Genomic DNA, 18200 nt, shown 5'->3' on the forward strand with positions numbered 1-18200 from the left:
GCTTGCTAGAAATCATATCGAACAATCAAAAACCACACGTTTTTTTTAGGTTAACAAAACTCACCACTTTCAAACCTTTTCTACTTTCTAATTTGTCATAATTAGGAAGGAAGGGAGTGAGTTAGAGTAACTTCCCTTCTAATGTTATCATGACCTAAATATTAGAAAAGTATTATAAACGACACGCGTAGAAGCGAAATTCAAAAAGAGGTATACATCCGAAACTATGCATTTGTTAAATGACTAAATTGGAAAGGCTCCACGATTCTATACTCCTATTGTGACAAAAGAAGAAAGGATTTATTCCATAATGACGATTGAACAATTAGAACATCGAGTTGCGAGATTTACTAATGGTCTTACACGCTGCAGTGCCGAGGTAAATAAAAACAAAATTGTTTTAAAAAGAAAGAAAAATGCCTATTATATGTCTATCATAATATATATTTTTTATAAAATGCCAAATGTGTACACAACCTGCTGTTTTCATGAAACTAATATAAGATTTTAAACTTTTGTATTTAACAACTTATTGCCCTATGATTCAGTATAGAAAAGTGTCGCTTTTTATATTTCGATCGCTATTAAGTATATCAAATTGACGGTAATTTTTCAGTTTAATTTTATTAAAAAAGTAAATAAAAATTAAGGGGGAGATAAATAGTAAAAGAAGCGCAAACTAAAGGGTTTGACTCGAGCAAAAAAGAAAATATTGTAATAGGTGTATAACATGTAGTAAACGAATATGGAAAAAATGCGCGCTCGCGAACGGGGTGGGTGGACGAGAGTACTCGAAAAATTCACATCGTAACATTTTAAGCCAATGGTTTGAATTGCAAACTCACTTCCAAACTACAACCACAAAAGAAAAATATTTTACAATACAAACGTTACATGAAATGTTTTGTGATTCTAGGAATGAACTTTACCTTTTATTTTTGCATCCAATTTTAAAACAAAATTACTTGAATATCTTTCAAATTTGATCAAATCTGTTGCTAATATGATAGTGTTGCCATGTAGAATTGATCCTCTTTACCTGGATGCTATTGAAAAATTTCTGGATCCTAAACCAAATTTAGGCAACAGGCTTGAGAGAAAGATAGCAGAAATGATTATCAAGAAGACTGTAACAGCCACCGAAGAAAATAATATTCACAAAAGAGCACAATTTTTTTTACTCTGCCTTTATAAAGAGCTCAAGCACCGTTTGCCAAGAAATATTAATATACTGAGGAATGTCAAATGTTTTTCAGTAGAGAATATTTTGAAGCATTTCAAAGAGCCAATTTTACCTGTCTTGCTGGTTTGAACATAAAACAGGTAGAAATGGTAAAATTTAATCGAAAATTTTACCGAATATTTGGGCCAGATATGATCAGTTTGAATACTAATGGGTTAAACTAGATTATTGCTGTTAACTTTTGATAATTTTTCAACTTCATAATTTTTTTTTCCTTGAATGCTTAATTGTACTTTCTTTTAACAATTGATGTATGACTAAAGTGGTCCTCCTAACTTAGGTCACATTTGAGCTGTAGCATTATTTTATTATTCCCGCCGCAGTTTTATTACCTTCCCTGCTTTACTATTTTATTTTCTCCTTTATTTTACTTTTATATTATTTCAATTTTTTTGGCACAAGGACAGCTTGGGAGAGGCGGGGATGAGTCGATTACATCGACTCCAGTGTTCAACTGGTACTTATTTTATCAACCCTGAAAGGATGAAAGGCAAAGTTAACCTCAGCGGAAGGCGAAATACCGCTAAGCAGTTCATACAGAACGCTAACGATTCTGTCAGCACACCGCCTTATTTTTTATATTTTTTATAATACCACCCTTATTTTACTATTTTGTTGCCTCCGCTACTAATCGTTTTTATTGATAATAATATATAATGAAATTATTGTATACAGTGCTCCCCTACTTTGCTATTTTATTACATTCCGTACTATTAAATTACCTACCTAATTTTAATTACCTCTTATACTACTTTATCTCCTTTAGTATGTTATTACCTCTCATACTATTTTATTACTTATCCTACTAAAGTTATCCTCAGATCTGGCTTAATGCTCTTATAATGGAACTGTAGTAGATCTTTTCTGTTTGATAGACGGAATTTTCTAGTTAACTAAAAAATTTGAAACTTCGTATACTGGTAGAATGTGTCAAAAGAAAACATTATTGTAAACAAAATTGTAATTCGTAACTTAAACGTAGTTTAATTTTTACGAATTTTAACCAATGAAATCCCAGCATTGCTGCGTTATAGATATTGATAAAGAAATATAGCAGACGCACGACACACACACACACTCTCTCTCTCAAACACATGCATATACATTTGCACAAGCACATAGTAATTAATATATAAGCGTACACACACATACGCACACAGGCAAAAATACACGTTCGTGTTTTGCCACTTGCCGCAACAAATTTGCACAAAAGGTAAATAAACCAGAAGGGGGGGGAGGTCAATGTTTCATCGTTTCGGGGTCGATAAATTAAGTACCAATTACGCACTGGTGTCGAGGATTTTTCCCCAATTTATATCACAGCTTCCGACAAGCTGGGTGCAGCCTTTTATGAAAAAATATTTCGCAAATTTTTACAATACTACTCACACTCCACGCGCAAACTCGAGACCGATTTAGGCATATCATTGTTTTGTTTTTGTTGTTTCTGACCCTTCAAAACCATGGGAGAAGCCTTTTCGGTAAACGAAATTCATCGATTTAAGAGATATAGCTGTTATTTCTAGCACATGTAGAAGACAGAAGAAGAGACAAGGATGAATAAGACGTGTGCGTGTGAGTTTTTAGATGCAGTAAATAATTTGAGCTCGAATACTGAGATTTCATTGGTTAAAATTCGTAAAAATTAAACTACGTTTAAGTTACGAATTACAATTTTGTTTTCAATTTTGTTTTCAATAATGTTTTCTTTTGACACATTCTACCAGTATACAAAGTTTCAAACTGTTTAGTTAACTAGAAAATACCGTCTATCAAACAGAAAAGATCTGAACTGGTTAATTCTTTACACTGTTCGGGTGCAACCAATTTCCTTTCTTTAATTTCCAGAATCTACCAGTCAGGAACAAGAACGCAACCGTAAAAATATATATACTCTTTATTTCTTATTTACAAAAGAAGTACGTTGGTATATTGGTATCCACTTGGTTCGATATAGCAAGGCTGAACTTCAACATTTGTAAGATTCTTACAACAAATTCAGCAGCAACAGAGCAGGTCAAATTCTAAGCGTCTGGGACAGGAGAATGGCTGATCACATGTTTAACACTTCAATAGCCGTGTCTCAAGTCAACGACCCTAAACAAGGAACGCGATAGAATTTTCTTCCCCAGTCTCTTGCGCATGTGCATGAGGGAACTTCCTTAGACCTTTCCAGAAGGTTCCAGCCCCGCACACGCACACTGAAGAATGACGTTCCGCACACGCACACTGAAGAATGACGTTGCGTGTGCGCACACTGGAAAATGACGTCACTACAAAGGCTCCCTCTCGAGTGCAGAAACACGAAGCAAAATTCCTTGTAGTGGCTTCAGAAAATAAGGTGGTTACCAAATCACCAAAATGGCACACAATATGACAAATCAAAACAAAATTTACAATATAAATAAGAATGCACCAAAAAGAAAAAAAAATACTCAAATGAACAAAGTTCAATAAGTATCGTAACTGTCACTGGGAAAACAATTGAGAATGTCAAATATAAATAGTCTTTGAAAGTTTCTTTGGCCAGTGAACAGTTCTGCCTGACCTCGTAACATAAGGTTTGTTCGAGGCGGGCTGCGACGACGAAGGTGATGTTGCCGATGTTGGTATTGATAAAGGTGCATGTCTAAATGGTGGTGTTGTTGTCAAAGGTGCATGTGAAGGTTCAACGATGGTTGTAGCAGCGGTGTCATCAAAAGATGTTGACACCTCAAAATATGCCCTTTTAAGACAATCTACGGAGATGGTCTCCAAACGACCATTAATGTCAAGTTTTAATACTTTCGGCGTGCGGAAAATCACACGAAAAGGTCCTTTATAAGGAGAAACAAGAGGTCCTTTGACAGAATCATCACGAACAAAAACATGTGTCCAAGAATCAAGATCTGATGGCACATTAGAAGGAGGATTTTGGTGTTGGGGACCCATAGGAGGAAGGGCAGAAAAATATCTGCGTAGTCGAGCAACATAAGACTCTAAATTAAGAGACTGTGACTTGTCTGGCACCAACATCGTACCAGGCAATGCCAGTGTGGTACCATACAAGAGCTCGGCAGAAGAAAAACCAAGGTCTGCTTTAATCGCAGTCCGACATCCAAGCAGGACGATAGGAAGAAATTCAGTCCACGACTGGATTCGGCAACGCATGCAACACGGCCTTAAGTTGCCTGTGGAAACGCTCCACCATCCCATTAGAAGCGGGATGGTAACTAGTGGTGCATATATGATGCATCCCCAGGATTCGTGATAACTCACGAAATAAAACCGCTTCGAATTGTCGACCATGATCTGTGGTTAAACTGGACGGTACACCATACCTAGAAATCCAATTAGACACAAAAGCTTTCGCAACAGTTTCAGCAGAAATGTCTGCTATAGGAATAGCTTCCGGCCAACGTGAGAAACGATCGATACAAGTTAAAATATATGAGAACCCGCGACTCACAGGCCAAGGTCCAACCAAATCAAGGTGGACATGGCGAAAATGGGCCTCAGGAGAAGAAAACTGTCCAAGTGGAGCACGAACGTGTCTATGGACTTTAGCACTCTGGCACCTCAAACAAGAGCGTGTCCAAGAGGTAATCGGTCGTCGCATATTGGGCCAGAAGAACCGAGTAGTAACAAGCTTTACTGTGGCAGAGATACCCGGATGTGACAATGAATGAAGAGCATCAAAAACAGAACGTTGATGTTTCTCAGGTACTAACGGCCTGGGTGAACCGGTGGAGACGTCACAAAGAATAGAGCCTTCTGCTGAAGGGAGCAGACGGTAGGCAAATTTACAATTGATGAACTTGGGCGAAGTTAAATTCAACTCCGCTAAAGGTGGTTGATCCTGCGAAATAGCAGTTAAGTCAATTGCTGCAGGAGAGGAAATGGAATTGACAGGGAGTCTAGAGAGAGCATCAGCTGGGACGTTCTCCTTCCCTGGCACATGTCGAATGTCACTTGTAAACTGAGAAATATAATCCAGGTGACGGAAAGCACGAGGGGAGAGTTTGTCCGTTTTAGAAGATAGTGCAAATGTAAGGGGCTTGTGATCAGTATAAATCACAAATTCTCATCTCTCGAGCTGGTGCTGAAAATGTCGAACTGACAGATAGATTGCTAGTAACTCTCGATCAAAAGTACTATATCTGCGTTCAGCAGGCTTTAGCTGGCAAGAAAAGAAAGCCAAAGGTTTAGTTTCACCATCTACGGTATGCTGCAAGACAGCGCCAACTGCAGAATCTGATGCATCCACAGATAAAGTAAGTGGAGCATCAGGAGCCGGATGTGCTAGAACAGGAACTGAAGCTAGTTCCTTTTTAACTAACTCAAAGGCAGACAGTGCTTCAGCTGAAAGAGTAAGACGGGTGTCCTTTTTAGAATTGCCCTTTAGCATCTGCGTTAAAGGAAACAACTTGTCTGCACACCGGTTTATGAAGCGTTGATAGAAATTAACTATACCCAAAAAATGGCGAAGTTGACGCAAAGAAGAAGGTGGTGCAATGCACTGAATTGCATCGACTTTAGACGAGAGAGGTTTGATTCCACTCAAATCAATACAATGACCGAGAAAATCAAGAGATGATTGCCCAAAAACACACTTGTCTGGATTAATGCGAACACCATAGTCGCGAAGACACTGAAAAAGCTGAGACAAGTGCTAGAGATGATTTTCATGCGTATCACTTGCAATGAGGATATCATCGACATACGCGAAAACAAAATCAAGTCCACGAACAACTTCATCTATAAAACGTTGGAACGTACTAGTGGCGTTCCGCAAACCAAAACTCATGTATAGAAATTCGAAACAACCAAAAGGAGTGGTAATTGCCATTTTAGGAACATCGTCTGGGTTGACCGGTATTTCATGATAAGCACGTATGAGGTCAACCTTAGAAAAAATGGTACAGCCATGAAGATTCGCTGAAAAGTCATTGAGATTCCTAATTGGATATCTGTCCGGAATCGTCACAGAATTTAGATGCCGATAATCTCTCACCGGGCGAAAATCTGTATCCCCTTTTCAAACTAAATGAAGGGGTGATGCCCATGGACTGGTGGATGGGCGTATCAGACCAAGCTGGAGCATATGCTCAAACTCAGCCCTAGCCGTTTTAAGGCGGTCAGGTGCAAGACGCCGTGGGCGCGAAAAAACAGGCGGCCCAGTAGTTGTAATGTAATGGAGTGTCGAGTGTATGGGTTTTGCCATTTTAAAAGTAATATCAAGTAGCTCTGGAAAAGAAGCCAAAAGAGAATGAAAAACATCTCCAGAAGTAGCAACAAAAAATGTCGGGCTAAGAGCTGAATCGGTAGATTCTCTGGTCGGCGTGGAGAGTGTAGTCGAACTGTCAACTAGCCTCCGACGTCTGACATCTACCAATAGATCAAAGTTATTTAGAAAATCCACATCTAAAATAGGATGCGGAATGTCAGCAATGACAAAAACCCACTGAAAATCTTGACAAAGATTTATGTCAAGGCGTAAAGAGATCTGACCGAATGTGGCTATTGGTGACGAGTCAATAGCGTGCAAGGTAACATTAGATCGTTTTGGTCTGTCGGTTGTGAGACACAGAGGCCAAATGCTGCAACAAGAACCAGTGTCCACCATGAAGTATTTCTTTGACACTAGATCCTTAACGAAGAATGCACGATAACTAGAAAACGATGTGGAGGAAGTTGACGTGCTCAACTCCTCCAAAGCTAGTTTAAATCTTTAGGTGCATGGCTGTATGCACTTATGTGCTTTCTCTCCAAAATTGGAGTGGTACCAACACAGTCCGGACTTTGACTGTGTGGAACGAGATGATGAACGGCCACGACTACGCGATCTTGAAAATCGCTTGCCATCGCAACACATCGCGTCCATCCTTTTGGTGAGACTTTCTATTTGTTTAGAAAGTCCATCAATTGAGTTTGCAGAAGTTGCCGAGCAGACACAAGCAGCACGTGAAGATGGTCGCACTGCAAATTCAACCATCTTATCTGCCATGGTCGCTATTTGGTCCACAGTATTGGACTCTAAAGCAGTTGACAAAACAGTTTGTATGTAGGCGGGCAACCTTGAAAAAAAAATTTTCCGAAGCAGAGGAGCGTCTGCAGCTTTACCGCTCAACTCTCTTAAACGTCTCAGAAATTGAGAAGGCGTCCTATCTCCCAACTGTTCATCCGCCATCAATTCATTGAAGCGACTTTCCTCGCTTCTAGTGTTTCTTTTTTCTACTTCTAATTTAACAGACGCATAAGTGGCATCCATAATAAGATCTCTGGCAGTAGTTGCAAGTTGAGGAGGCATACAACTATAAAGAATTTGCAACTGCTGCTCAGAAGAAACACTATGTGCACAAAAATATGCCTCTAGTTGTGCAAACCAAACTTTAGCATCACCTGTGAAAATGGGTAATGATGCCAAAGACATTTTGTTCTTTTTAAATTTAAATAGATGATTCTGTCAAAGGAAAGGGAAATGACAACGAAAAGTTGAACTGATGCAAATGGAAAAAAGAACAGAAAGAAATAGCAATCAAAACAAGACTAGCAATTGAACCAATAATTTTTTTTTTACGTGTAAATTTTACCAAAAAAAAATGTTTTTTCTTTTTTTTTTTTGTACTGTATACACAGAGAATAAAAATTCTTTTTTTTTTTATTTTTACCAACCTTCATTGCGTCTGAAACAAAATTTTTCTTTTTCTTTTTTTTTTTAATGAAGTTAGAGTTATTTTACCAGTTCATAGTAAAGTACATAATAGCAGTTCATTCTGTAACAGGATGTTCGGATCACAAGTGCAGATGCCGGTTGAACACATGTCGTGTAGTGGTTGTGGCTTCAATGCTGTGCGAGGTTACATTGGTACAGAAGATCTCGCAGGTAGTGCTGTGCTGTTAACCTCGGTGAAAATCATAACAGCGTGAAAGCTAAACCTGAATGAGTGCTATGTACATATTAGTGTTGCTGGAGATGAAGGCGACGGAGATGGAGACGATGTGAAGTTGAAGGGCGGCGATGGTGATTGCGACGGCAGAGAAAGGCGTCGTTCGTGGAAACGTCCTGTGTCGCTGGTGTATGTTGAGGCGAAGATATCGATGTCAGAAAAACTGGATTCACAACTCTGACTCGGTAGAAACTAGATTTTATTTAAGTGTTCTATGGTCTATGACCAGAACTCGGGGTCACCACTGTAATGGAACTGGTTAATTCTTTACACTGTTCGGGTGCAACCAATTTCCTTTCTTTAATTTCCAGAATCTACCAGTCAGGAACAAGAACGCAACCTTAAAAATATATATACTCTTTATTTCTTATTTACAAAAGAAGTACGTTGGTATATTGGTATCCACTTGGTTCGATATAGCAAGGCTGAACTTCAACATTTGTAAGATTCTTTCAACAAATTCAGCAGCAACAGAGCAGGTCAAATTCTAAGCGTCTGGGACAGGAGAATGGCTGATCACATGTTTAACACGTCCTTTCACTTCAATAGCCGTGTCTCAAGTCAACGATGCTAAACAAGGAACGCGATAGAATTTTCTTCCCCAGTCTCTTGCGCATGTGCATGAGGGAACTTCCTTAGGCCTTTCCAGAAGGTTCCAGCCCCGCACACGCACACTGAAGAATGACGTTGCATGTGCGCACACTGGAAAATGATATCACTACACTCTCAACAAGGGTTGCCAATTTAGCATTTTTTTTTCAGCATTTAGCAGAAAATTCTTGAATCTAGCATTTAACAGGGAAAACAGCAGGTATAAAATTTTATTTAGCATTTTTCTCTGATCATGACATTTCCACAAGTTATTCTTTTTACTTCTTTTTCCTCCTTTTCTACTTCCGTTAATGTATCTTATAGCCAAATTTTAGTACTATCGGCTATTGTTGAATTTTTGTTTCTCTTTCTTGAAACTTCAAATGAAAGTTTATCAAGTTATGAACTTTTCCAGCCCCACCACTACCGGCTTGGATACAGAGTGGTGCTGATAAGGGGAGGGGGAAAAGCTAACTCATGTCAGCATCTGAACTCACTGCACCATAATGGAAATATGTTGCAAAGAATGAAAGCATGGAAATTCGTTCTAACAATGCTTTATTCTGTAGTGATGAGTTTTTTATCATGACAGGTTGACTGATTTACTTTCAGTTTGACTGTTTTAAAATAGACCTGTGTTTTTTCATGCTTGTTTTGGATTATATATCTTGTATAGAAGTACGGGGGTGGCAGGGATCTTCCCCTTTATATCTCTACTTACATTCCAAAAGGAATGGCTTAAGATGCCAGCGTTAACTAGTGACCAATCTAAAGCACATTGCAGATATTGTAGATGTAATATGTTGGCAAAATATTCCCTTTTAATAAGCCACTGTGAAGCAAAGAAACATAAAGCATCAACTCCACATCAAATGATTCTGCTTACCAATTTTATTGAAACCAAAAATGATAAGACATCTATGCTTGAAGCAAATTTAGCAATGTTTATTTGTTGCCATTCATCATTTAATAGCTGTGATCACTTAATAGAGTTATGTAAGAATTATATGTCTGATAGTGATATTATATCCAAAGTGAAGTTGCATCGTACAAAATGTGCAAATATTGTGAGAAATGTTCCAGCTCCATATTTTGATGGAGATTTGATTTCTGATAGAGGAGATAGAAAATTTAGCCTGTTATTAGATGAATCCAATGATAAACAAGTTGTTAGGAATTGTTATCATATATTACAGTGACACTCACAAAAAAGTGGTACATACATACAGTATGGTATCTTTAGAAACGTGATGCAGATGGCATTGTAGATGCCTTAAAAACTGAATTAGTGAAAAGGAAATTAGATATAAAAAATTTACTGGCTATAGAAACTGACAATACTAGAGTAATGATAGGAGTCAACAATGGTGTTTTCCAGAAATTAAATGAAATTCCATCATTGCTTCTATTTAGATGTGTATGTCATTCTTTACAATTGGCAGTATCCCACACTTGTGCTGAATGCTTGCCCATAAATTTAGAATTTTTAGTATCTGAAACCTATAAATGGTCCTCTCATTCTTCAACAAGACAAAGTGCCTACAAACAACTTTACATTGCTATCAATGATAAAGAGCCATTGAAGATCATGAATTCTTGTACAACTAGGTGGCTGTCAATAGAACCAGCAATAAATAGAATTTTAAGCCAATGGTTTGAATTGCAAACTCTCTTCCAAACTACAACCACAAAAGAAAAATACTTTACAGCACAAACGTTACATGAAATGTTTTGTGATTCTAGAAATGAACTTTACCTTTTATTTTTGCATCCAGTTTTAAAACAAAATCACTTGAAGATCTTTCAAATTTGATCAAATCTGTTTCTAATATGACGGTGTTGCCAACATGTGGAATTGATCCTCTTTACCTGGATGCTTCTATTGAAAATTTTCTGGATCCTAAACCAAATTTAGGCAACAGGCTTGAGAGAAAGATAGCAGAAATGATTATCAAGAAGACTGTAACAGCCACCGAAGAAAATAATATTCACAAAAGAGCACAATTTTTACTCTGCCTTTATAAAGAGCTCAAGCACCGTTTGCCAAGAAATATTAATATACTGAGGAATATCAAATGTTTTTCAGTAGAGAATATTTTGAAGCATTTCAAAGAGCCAATTTTACCGGTCTTAAAAGCAATGCAAATGCATTGCTTCTAAGACAGGTAAAATGAAGAAAAAATTGCTTCAAATGATATTCAGTTTAATAGCATTCATTTAGTTAAATGGACAAATACGTCTAATACTGAGGCATTCTGGCTGGAAGTCTTGAACTATAAAGATGCTACTGGAGGAAATCCTTTTAGAGATGTTGCAAATTTTGCCAATAATCTATTAACATTGCCAAACTCAGATGCAGAAGTTGAACAGTTGCTCAGTAGTATGGGTGTAATCAAATCAAAATTGAAAAACAAAATGCATCTTCCTATGCTTAGATCAATACTGCCTATAAAATATGACCTGAAAAGATATGGCAAATGTTGCAAAAACTTTGATATTCCAAAACATATAATTAACAAGATTGGGACCTTGAATGTATACCGAAGACAAGACCTAAGCACTGCAACTGAAAGTGATCAAAGCAGTGAAGTTCAAAAAATTATTTCTCAATGCTGAATATAATTAAAGAAAGTAAATAAAAATTTTGCTTTTTCATATAATTTGTCTTTAGCATTTTTTGTCATATTTAGTTTTTTTGGGGTTTTTTTTAGTATTTTTTCTACTGAAATTTAGCATAAAATTCTGAGGATAACCTAAACATTTATGCTTGTTAATGCAATGAAGAAGCATAGACAAGAAAGGAGTCAATGGTCTGGTCTGAATTCTCAGAGCTGAGCAAACTCCATTAAAGGTACCCAAATACCAGCCAGTACTATTAAACCAAATGGCATTTTAGACATAAATTATGCTTAGAAAAGATAGCATATCCTTTCCTAAAACAATTGATCATTTTCATGCATGAAAATGGAAGGTATTGAAGAGACAAACAAATCAAAGGTTTCTATGTTAAGTACTGAAAATTCTTCTTTCTCTTACTGTTGTAGGTACTGATGTATGGGAAATGTGTTGCAAGTAAAAATAATCTCAAAAAAGACGACTGTTTGAAAGAGTTCAGATCTCTTCATAAATGTGTAATGGCCATGGTATGTATCTAAATTTATTCTTAAACATCTGTTTGTGCGTGTATCCATCATTGACTGAAGAATCAAGATTCTGCCCATGTGATTCAACTCACTGTTATTTCCTCTCTATTGTCCAATTCTCTCAAGGCTGAGTTGAATTTTTTATAAGTTAGTGAAGGAAGTGGGGAAGTACTCATGACTTTTGCAAGTCTTTCTAGATTTATGACAGTGATTATTCAACTTGAATATTTGTAGGTCAATGCCTACAGATATATCTTGGGTAGGGGAGAATATTTTAAAAAGTTGCAGCCCTGGGTATGAAGAACTAGTGAAGAAAGTGAAACACAGTCCGAGTACTTAAAGAAGAGAGACAGGTGGGCTTGTTTAGTGAGGGTGTATGGCTAGCCTGCTGAAAGGTGTTGAGGCCATTGTAGCAGTTAAAGAAGAGTTTAAGAATACTGTATTGACAAGTCAGTAGGTGAAGCCAGTTGGTGATTGAATCTGGATTTGGTCCAAGATGTTTGTGTTTGAAGCATCAGCACATGGGTGTGTGCAGCTACTCAGCACAGATCTTACTTTAACATTGTTGGGAATTAACAAATTAATCTTTGTCATGCTGTTTAGGTAATATATGTGTGTGTTTTTGTCTGCAATGAAAGATCATCAAGAATTGTGAGACTGTTTTTTCTAGGGACTGAGAGATTTAAACTTTTCATCAAAGTCTTCTGTACTCATACTTCTGTAAGTGGGGTGGTACTTTTAGTTATTTTATTGTTTCTTAATAATAGGGAAAAATTCATTTGAAGTTGGACTTTTTCTGGATATACCAACTGAGTAATATAATCTCTTTTACTCTTTTACTTGTTTCAGTCATGTGACTGTGGCCATGCTGGAGCACCGCCTTTAGTCGATCAAATTGACCCCAGGACTTATTCTTTGTAAGCCTAGTACTTATTTTATTGGTCTCTTTTTTTTTTTTGCCAAACCGCTAAGTTACAGGGACGTAAACACACTAGCATCAGTTGTCAAGTGATGTTGGGGGGACAAACACGCACATACATATATATGACAGGCTTCTTTCAGTTTCCATCTACCAAATCCACTCACAAGGCTTTGGTCGGCCCGAGCCTATAGTAGAAGACACTTGCCCAAGGTGCCACGCGGTGGGACTGAACCCGGAACCATGTGGTTCGTAAGCAAGCTACTTACCACACAGCCACTCCTATGCCCACGTTTATCTCTATTGTTTTTTAATTTTTTTTAACCTTCTCAGAAGCCAAACTGAACCACATCTTTGATTCACTGAGGTTTTATAACCAATTATAAATTAAGTTTAAAGTTATATTTTGCTTAACAAAGTTGTTTTCCTTGGCTGGAAAAAAGATTTACCGTTTTGTTTGTCACTAAACTAATCTCTTCTTTGATTTCAGATGAAGAAGTGATATACTTACTGTGAAGTTCAACATAAAAGAAACATAGATCATGCAATAAACTGTAATATAAAATGACACATTATTGTTTTGTTGTTTAATCTAAGGTTATTTCTGACTGGTGTAGCCATCCTGGTTTTCTTATTTTTCTTCTTTTTTTTCTTTTTTTTTTTTTGCATATCCATGACTACATTGTTCAACATACACTTTCTTTTTTAACAAGTTGTTTGTAGTGTTTTTGCTAATTAATACATAAGAAACAGACTTTATTAACTGTTTATATTTTAATATAAATCAGACATAAGCTGTAAATTGAGACAGCAGAAACAAACCACTGATGGGTTGCAAACCATATATTTTTCCTAATTCAAATTATCACTTATAATGTTTTATATAAAATCTTAGCAGTTTCTTCATACTTATGGAATTATTTCTCATGGTAAATATCAAACTGAGGTAGGACATCTCATGCTATTGGGCATTAATAAACTGATCTACTCTGCTAGGACTAAGTGACTGACAAAATTATTTTGTAGAGATATGATAGGAAATAATGTACAGTATCTACTTTGAGAGGAGGAAACTGGAGGTGCTGTGTCATGTTATCAATGATATAATCACCCAGCAAGCAATGGATATGAATTTTGAGTCTTGTCAGTGGACCTGTTTAACTTTTATAACTCCATGTCTAATATCAGAGGTAGGCTTACATAACAGTAACAATATACTGTGAGTATTCCACTTTTATAGGGAGACTAGACTACCCATGACCCATTGGGTCACCTGGAAAGTCTGAGTTTCCCAGCAACGGAATTTTGTTTTGTGGATTTTTTGATCTTTTTCAGGTTATTTTGTGTGCTTTCAATGAATGTAACATTGAAATCACTTGTAAATGGCTACTTTCCCCAGAGAAGGAAAGATCTGGCTGCTGTTTCTTGCATGCCCTGCTACCACGTAACAGGTATTTTGGGTCCTTTATCACAAATAGCTGTTACGTGGTAGCAGGGTGTGCTAAAAATAACAACCAAATCTTTGGAGCTGAGATACATTGAATGCACTCGAAAACATTTTTGTAATGGTATTCCTTTGGAGCAAGCTTTTGCTTTGACTCTCAGAACTTCTCATCTAGATCAGCTGGTTTTATTTGTTAATTTCTGTGGGAGAGAGTTCACTTACACATACCTGAGAACACACGTTCACTCACTCACTCTCTCTCACACACACATGCACACGTACATAAAAAAAGATGTGTGCATATGTATTGATGTATATATGTATACATGACAACACACCCCTTCACCCACTCTCTTTCTCTTTCACAGACATGTTTACTTCAACGGAGATGTGTTGATATGTGCTGTATCCAAGAAGTAACATGATGAGGAGGTTCTGCTAGGTTCCTCACAGGCAAAGAACACAGGTACAAGATTTTCTGGGCAGGGAACACTGACGGGGTTGGGGGTGTGGGTATACTTCTTTCGAAGAAATGGGTAGATAAGGTAATTGAGGTAGTCAGAGTATGCGACAGAGTACTTAAGATTAGATTAGTGCTCCATCATGGGTTAGCAACTATTATCTCAGCCAGGGCTACCCGATGGACAGAAAGACCAATTCTATGACACCCTCTTGCAGACTACCGCGTTGACAAATGACAGGGACCTTCTCTTTGTGGCTGGTGACTTCAATGGACATGTTGAACAACATGTCGGAGGCTTCCATGGCATACATGGAGGCTACGGTTTTGGCTCTCACAATACTAACTTCAGAAAACCTGCTAGTCACCTACTGCTCTGGAAGACACACTAGTCAGATTGACTATATCCTCACCAGAAAAAGGGAAAGATGGCTGCTTATAAATGCCAAAACCTTCCCAGGCGAAGAATGTACCACACAACATAGACTGGTAGTTAGTGACTTCAGGATCAGGGTTAAATGGATGCCCAGAAGACGACCAGCAAGGAGAAGAAGGGTCTGGAGACTTAAAGATCCCGCAAACAGACAGAGATTTAGAGACATTTGACGAAATAGAAGGGGATATAGCTTCACATGGTGTAGAAGACAACTGGAGGTTCCTATGGGATAACCTGCTAAGGGTCACTGACCAGATCTGTGGATAGTGCCCAAAATAACGTGGTGGTGGAAAAATGTTGTTGACAGGGCTATTAGACAAAAAAAAAAGGCTTGGAAGGACTGGAAGAATGGTGGTAGCAGGGAAGTATATCAGACTGCCAGAAGGGAAGCTAGGAGGCAGGTTTATTTAGCCAGAGGGGAAGCAGATGAGAAAAAATTTGCCAATGTTCTGCGCCGTGAGGACCAAAGATTTGAGGTATTTTGTGTTGCAAGACAGTGTGTGAGAGAGAATCGTGATGTTGTAGGAGAGAAATGTGTTCACATGGATGATGGTTCACTTGCGCTAAATGAGGATGCAAAGAGAGTTTTGGAGACGCCACTATGAAAGGTTTCTGAATAAAGAAAATGAATGGGAGAAAGAGAGTCTGCCAAATGTCGACCCAACAGAGGGACCAGCTATCCAAGTTGACAGTACTTTGGTAGATAAGGCTATTAGAAGTATGAAGACAGGGAAAGCCCCCGGCCCATCAGGAATTACTGCAGAGATGCTCAAAATATCTGGCAGTGTCGGCTATAGCCTAGTCACCCATATAGTTAACCAGGTGATACACGAAGGAGTCATACCCAATGACTGGTGTAGTAGCATAATAGTCAACTGCTACAAAGGTAAAGGTGACACCTTAGATACAAATAATTATAGAGGTATCAAGCTGTTGGATCAGGTAATGAAGGTTACAGAGAGGGTCAGAGCCCAACTGATTAGGGAGAGAGTCAGCTTGGATGAGATGCAGTTTGGTTTCATGCCAGGGAAAAGCACCACTGATGCCATATTTCTGGTGAGACAGCTGCAGGAGAAATACCTAGCCAAAGATAAGCCCCTGTACCTGGCTTTCGTTGACATGGAGAAAGCCTTCGACAGGGTCCCCCGATCCCTTATCTGGTGGTCAATGAGGAAACTAGGGATAGATGAATGGTTAGTGAGAGCTGTGCAAGCCATGTACAGGGACACTATAAGTAAGGTGAGGGTTGGCAATGAGTACACTGAAGAATTTAGGGTAGAGGTAGGTGTCCACCAAGGTTCAGTCCTCAGCCCCCCTCCTATTTATCAGTCCTCCAGGCAATAACTGAGGAATTCAAGACATGATGTCCCTGGGAGCTCCTCTATGCTGATGACCTTGCTCTAATTGTTGAGTCACTATCAGAACTAAAGGAGAAATTTCAAGTGTGGAAATAAGGATTATAATCAACCTAGCTAAAACAAAAGTCCTAATAAGTAAGAAGGCAGGCAAACCACAAATCCCTTCAGGAAGATGACCCTGCCTAATCTGTAGTAGAGGCATAGGTAGAAACTCTATAAGATGTACCCAGTGTAAGCTATGGACACATAAGAGGTGCAGTAATATCAAAGGAAGGCTAACTGGGAGGATAGTTTTTATATGTGCAGATGCTTGGGAGCAATAAACACTGAAAATGCGCAAAGAACAACTTCCGCCACTTTGCAGGGAGAAAAACTAGAAGTAGTTGATAGCTTCCGTTACCTAGGTAACCAAGTCAGTAGCAGAGGAGGGTGCACTGAAAGTGTAGCTGCTAGAATAAGAATAGCTTGGGCAAAGTTCAGAGAGCTCTTACCTCTGCTGGTGACAAAGGGCCTCTCACTCAGAGTAAAAGGTAGACTGTATGACGCTTGTATACGAACAGCCATGCTACATGGCAGTGAAACATGGGCTGTGACTGCTAAGAACATGCGTAAGCTCGCAAGGAATGAAGCCAGTATGATTCGATGGATGTGTAATTCGGTACCTTGAGAGAAAAGTTGGACCTAAGAAGCATCAGATGTGGTGTGCAAGAGACGACTGCACTGGTATGGTCATGTGGCGAGAATGGATGAGGATAGCTGTGTGAAAAAGTGCCACACCCTAGTTGTTGAGGGAACCTGTGGAAAAGGTAGACCCAAGAAGACCTGGGATGAAGTGGTGAAGCACGACCTTCGAACTTTAGGCCTCACCAAGGAAATGACTAGTGACTGAGACTTTTGGAAATATGCTGTGCTTGAGAAGACCCAGCAAGCCATATGAAGCCATAACCCGTGGCCTATGCCAGGAGTGTAACCAGCCCACTTATGCGTACCTTTTCCTTCTTTGGACACTAAACTCTGCTTACGAAGACATGTTGAGGCAAGTGAAATCAAAATCAAATTCGATGACTGGCATCCGTGCTAGCAGGGTACAAAGAGCACCATATGAGTGTGATCATTGACAGAGCGGTTAACCGGCTTCCATGCAGGTGGCATATAAAAGGCACCATTCGAACGTGATCATTACCAGCACTGCCTTACTAGCACTTGTATCCATGCTAGTATGGTGTCAAGAGCACCATCCGAGCGTGATCGTTGCCAGAGGGCACCATTCGTGCATGCTCATTACCAGCGTCACCTTACTGGTACCTGTGCCGGTGGCATGTGTAAAAAGATTCAAGTGAGGTCATTGCCAGTACTGCCTGACTGGCCTCCATGCAGGTGGCACATAAAATGCACCCACTACCTCAGAGTGGTTGGCATTAGTAAGGGCATCCAGCTGTAGAAACTCTGCCAGATCAAGATTGGAGACTGGTGCAGCCATTTGGTTTGCCAACCCTCAATCAAAATCGTCCAACCCATGCTAGCATGGAGAGCGGATGTTAAATGACAATGATGATGATGATGATGATACATCTTTCACTTTAAAACAAGTAAATAAATAAAAAAATTTTACAGAAATAAAAAAAACTCTGGATGATAAGCAAAAGATCTCCTTTCACTTGAAAATAATTTTAAAAA

The 18200-nt window shown here is 38.6% G+C and overlaps 1 long non-coding RNA gene across 1 annotated transcript; it reads left to right on the plus strand.

Moving 5' to 3' along the window:
- Nucleotides 1–112: 112 nt before the first annotated feature.
- LOC115221767 lies at nucleotides 113–13395 on the plus strand. Its single transcript, XR_003882645.2, has 3 exons — nucleotides 113–379; nucleotides 11808–11906; nucleotides 13316–13395. It is a non-coding gene; the product is annotated as an uncharacterized LOC115221767 (long non-coding RNA).
- The last annotated feature ends 4805 nt before the right edge of the window (nucleotides 13396–18200 follow it).

The sequence above is a fragment of the Octopus sinensis genome, linkage group LG18 (assembly GCF_006345805.1).
Source record: "Octopus sinensis linkage group LG18, ASM634580v1, whole genome shotgun sequence".
NCBI classification, from domain to species: Eukaryota; Metazoa; Mollusca; class Cephalopoda; order Octopoda; family Octopodidae; genus Octopus; species Octopus sinensis.